This window comes from Alosa alosa, chromosome 1 (genome assembly GCF_017589495.1).
Source record: "Alosa alosa isolate M-15738 ecotype Scorff River chromosome 1, AALO_Geno_1.1, whole genome shotgun sequence".
Lineage (NCBI taxonomy): Eukaryota > Metazoa > Chordata > Actinopteri > Clupeiformes > Clupeidae > Alosa > Alosa alosa.
Genome location: NC_063189.1, coordinates 35,857,288 through 35,862,287, shown reverse-complemented (window position 1 = coordinate 35,862,287; position 5,000 = coordinate 35,857,288). Strand labels below are relative to the sequence as shown.

General features: G+C 46.4%; 1 protein-coding gene across 1 annotated transcript in view; it reads left to right on the top strand.

Moving 5' to 3' along the window:
- The window catches only part of tenm3 (teneurin transmembrane protein 3), a 212,130-nt gene that overhangs the window by 117,653 nt on the left and 89,477 nt on the right, over positions 1-5,000 (top strand).

Genomic DNA, 5,000 nt, shown 5'->3' with positions numbered 1-5,000 from the left:
TTTCAGTCGTTTTTTTCTCCCGTTTTGTCTCTGCACATTGTTCAGCGTTTCCCCAGCGTGTTGCCTGAGTGCATTCTGGTCTGAGGAATGACAACGCATTAGCATTGGCAGCCTGTAGATGATGAGGCCTGCCTCCTTTCCTCTCCTCTCTCTCCTCTCCTCTCCTTCCCTCTCCTCTCCTCTCCTCTCTCTCCTCTCCTCCCCTCTCCTCATTGGCAGCCTGTGGATGATGAGGCCTGCCTCCTTTCCTCTCCTCTCTCTCCTCTCCTCTCCTTCCCTCTCCTCTCCTCTCCTCTCTCTCCTCCCCTCCCCTCTGCTCTGCTCTGCTCTGCTGGGCTGCTCTGCTCTGTGCTGGGCACTGCTTTGCTTTACTGGGCTGTGTAGTGCTGGAGGAAACTCAAGCTGCTCCTGATGGATTTGCTGCTCAGAGACTTCATAAATGACACAACTCTGATGGATTGTTTGAGAAAGCTCTTTCCCTGTCTCTACACACCCCACACCCCTCTCTCTTTCTCTCTCTCTCTCTTCCCACCTCTCTCTTTCTCTCTCTCTCTTTCTCTAGCTCTCACTCTTCGATCTTTTTTTGTTTTCGGTCTGTCTTTCAGTGTTTGCCAAATTTAAATTCAAATATCCTTAAAGCTTTGTGTTTAGTAGGTTACATCCGGCCATTTTAGCTGCAGTGCCAAAAAACACACTAAATGCACACTCTCTCTCTTCTTTTGGGTCTGTAGTGAATAGCTGCAGTCAAATGTCTTTTCCTTTGACCACCACAAACAATAAGCTGCCATGTTGATTTATAGGACAAACTCAAGTAATTTTCAGGATTGTTTTTCAACTGAATTCAGGCCTGGTGATGAGGGACAGAGATGGAGTGTTGTGTGCAAAGACAGCCAGACAGCCACCCACACACAAACACACACACACACTAACACACACACACATACACACACAAACACATACACACTCACAGAGAGAGAGAGAGAGAGAGAGAGAGAGAGAGAGAAAGAGAGAGAGATGTAGATGCACATAGATGCACGTTCATCTACTCTCAAAAAAAGCAATCAGTCCATTTTCACATTTGTGTTTCCTGCCAAAACCGGTCTGGTCCCTGATGTTTTCCATGCAGCAGAGTCCTGGATGATTACATAGAAAGCAACTATAAATGCTCTTCGGTGGTCATTCAGGGACATGGTCTTGAAAGACTGAGGCTGAAAAAGATGAGATACATGCAAACACTCCATAGTTGGCACACACATACACTGATTCCCTGATACACACAACCCACTCACAACCACTCACACACACGCCTCCACAGTTGTCCTGTGTAATGGATCTGTAATGGCCTGTTTTTACTTTGATCTCTCTCTCTCTCTCTCTCATTCTCACTCCTCTTCTTTGCTGGTTGTTTCGGAGCTGTTTGTTTCTTTTCGCTACCTCTGGGTGATGTCTTCCCTCGTCTGCTCAAACAAATATGTTAAACACAAGCACCCTGGTCCCTTCCTCTCCTCCTCCCCCCTCTCTCCTCCTCTCCTCTCTCTCCACCTCTCCAGGAAGTGTGTGTTGGGCCTGTGACGCAGGTGTGTGTGTGTGTGTGTGTGTGTGTGTGTGTGTGTGTGTGTGTGTGTGTGTGTGTGTGTGTGTGTGTGTGTGTGTGTGTGTGTGTATAAGAGGGAGGGAGAGAGAGAGCAGCCTTTCTGGAACATGCCGGCAAAACAACTCCCTACACTCCTCCCAGCAAAAACACACAAGCTCTCGCACCTGCTTCCCCATTCAGAACCAGCTGCTCTCTCACTCACACTCACTCACTCTGTCTCCCTCTCTTAGCTACCTTCTTTATTTCTCTCTCTCTCTCTCTCTCTCTCTCTCTCTCTCTCTCTCTCTCTCCCCCCCCCTTCTCTCCCCCCTCTCTCTCTCTCCCTTTCTCCTTCTCCCCCTTCTGCTCAGTGTCTCACCACTCTTCCCCTGCCTTGATGTAATTTGTCGATGTTGTTTGACACAGCCTTACTGGAGGAACTGGTGTTGTAAATGTGTGTGTGTGTGTGTGTGTGTGTGTGTGTGTTTTCTAAGTGTGTGTGTGTGCGTGTGTGTGTGTGTGTGTGTGTGTGTGTGTGTGTGTGTGTGTGTGTGTGTGTGTCTCTCTGCTCTCTGTGGATGGTGCAGAGATGGGTGCTTTCATGTGTGCAGTAGTGGTTGAGGAGCAGGAGCAGAACAGTTATGTGTGTGTGTGTGTGTGAATGTGTGTGTGTGTGTGTGTGTGTGTGTGTGTGCATGCGTGCTATCCACCAACATACCTTCCACTCTTCCTCTCTCTCTCTCTTCCACACACCTTCACCTCGTTGCCATTAAAGGGAGCCTGAGTTGGCTGGTGCTGGCAGGAGGATTTGGGGGGTTAGCCGCTCCTCTCTGCTCTCAGCGGGGAGCCCTGACTCTGACGAGGCGCCATCTTCTCCTGGAGCCCACGCTCAAGCACAGGGTCATTGGTTAGGAGTGATGGGCGCCATGCACCAGACCATCCCAGCAGGACTCTAATTTAATGAGAAGTGTGTGTGTGTGTATGTGTGTGTGTGTGTGTGTGTGTGTGTGTGTGTTCCAGGGCATGTTTGCACCACTGCAGTGTTTAAAGGCTTCCTAGACAGAGCTCTAATTGGCCTATGGAGTCTGTGCACATGTGAAACGCACCCCCCCCCCCACCCCCCTCTGTCTCAAACTCTCTTCTCTCTCTGCCTCCCTTTGTTTGATATCATCACTACCTCACATCTTGCAAAGCCATTCTACATGGCACAGCAGCCTGGAGTGCATAGTGTGCAAACACACACATCAACACACACACACACACACACACAAAGGGCTATATTTTAACGGTCTGAAGCGGAGTGTGTCTTTATAAAAACGCAAAGTCACTTTGTGGGCGGATCTTAGGCGCTGATGCTATTTTACCAGCGGGATATTTGACTGTTAAGCCAGGCGCAAATCTAAAATGGGGTGGTCTGAGTAGCTACATTAATCATGTGTGTGGTTTGGGCGTAACGTGCAATAAACCAATCAGGGCGTCATCTCACATTCCCTTTAACAACAGGCACGCTTGTTCCATAGCTGATTGCTATTATGGTGGCGTATTTTTCCAGTTGCAGCCAGGGCGTTCTGGCGCTATAATTTTACTGTTCAGTTAGGAACTGTCAGCTATTGATTTTTCCTCTTGACAAAATGTAATACAGAATTGTCACAAAGACATACTTTCGGTGTTTTGGGATCACTCTCACTGAATCGAGATTATGAATGCATGGTGATATTTTTTGCTATGTACAATGTAATCTAACATTACCTCTCTATAGACAATGCATATCTTCTGTCAGTTAATCTCTTCTCTCCCGTGCTGCAGCTGGGGCATTTGGGTTAAATGGCATCGGCATGCAATTCAACATCCGTCTCCTTAAGTCATCTAATATTTCCTAATTTATGTCATCAACACATCCGTGATTAATTGAAAATGTGTACGCTAGATTTCACATCTTAATGGACACCACACTGATTTCCCTCGAGTGGTAATATTTTTCTTTGAAATTATGTATGGTTTACGAAATGGGAACTATGTTGTATAGATGAGTGGAGCAAAGTGTGCGCTTGCAGCTGGAGTGACCTGTGAGAAACAGTTTCCAAGTTGACCTAACTTTCAACTCTGCACAGTATATCCCATGAACTGCAATATTTTCTGTTAAGTAGAGTTTGTAAACACTTTATCATCAACTTAATGCATGCACAACATTAGTTTGAGCAGGAGAGAAATGAATGGGTGCAGCAAATACAGAAATTGTAGCCATACTTGCTGCTTTCTTGTACTATTTGCTGGTTAACAGCTCATAAAAGCTGATTTAAGCTAATTCACTAACTCAAGACTTTAAGGCCATCATGGATATAAAACGTTTTTTTGAAAATAACGAAAGGATGGATGGAAACATAAAGCTTGGAGTTATTTCAGATGGGCTACAACAAGGTAGGCAAAATTCTGGTGCTTAAAACCTTAGCACAGCTGGAATAATGCTTAGGCTGATGTTAAAGCGCCATCATAATGTTTAAAACCATACATAGCGGTAAGAATTGGAACAAAACTAAAGGTAACTTTGGCCTTTATAGAGCTGTATAAAGTTGTCCAAATTAATAGGTCATAATTAGGCGTTGTTGTTGTAAAATATATTGCATGTAGATGTTGTAGGCTACTAATTTTTAGGTCACCAATGCCGCGAACAAAACCGGAAATGGACAAATACTATCACGGGGTGTCTGTAGATTGGTGTGCAACACATTCATTCACGCAGGCCCTCAAAATAGCATCTGCATTTGCGCCACAGACTTTAGACCAGGGAGTTCCTGGTCTGTGGCGAATTGTTTTCTGAAACTGCAAAATATCAACAGTGAAGCGTTTGCGTGAACAAAAGCCCGTCTTTTAAGCTGAACCGCCCGGTGGGCATAATCAATTCCCTAATTTACAGGCATTACCTGTGGAGGGAAAATTCCAATATCGCTGACTGCAAAATAGGAAAGACAAAAGCGCGAGTATACAAAGTAAATTGCGCTGGGACGCACGATAGAGCCCAAACACTCACACACACAGCTTGTGTGCTTGTATAACAGGTACATACACATGCATGCAAACACACACACACACACACAGACACAGCTTGTGTGCACTTATAACAGGTACACACACATACAGACACACACCCACGCGCGCGCGCGCACGCGCAGGGCCTGTGTGCAGAGTGGTGTGCTCCGTGCGGAGCAGAGTGGAGCGGGGGCTGCAGATGTGATTTATAGCCAGTGCGGGTGTGCTGCCCCTGGGCCTGTGCACAAGCCCACCAGGGGCCCCTGGCTGGATTAAATTACATTATGCCGTTTGTCAGCAGACAAGAGCTGTTAATGCGCACAAACACATCCGCAAACGCACGCCCTTAGTGACACACACACACACACACACACACACACACACACATACTTACATACAT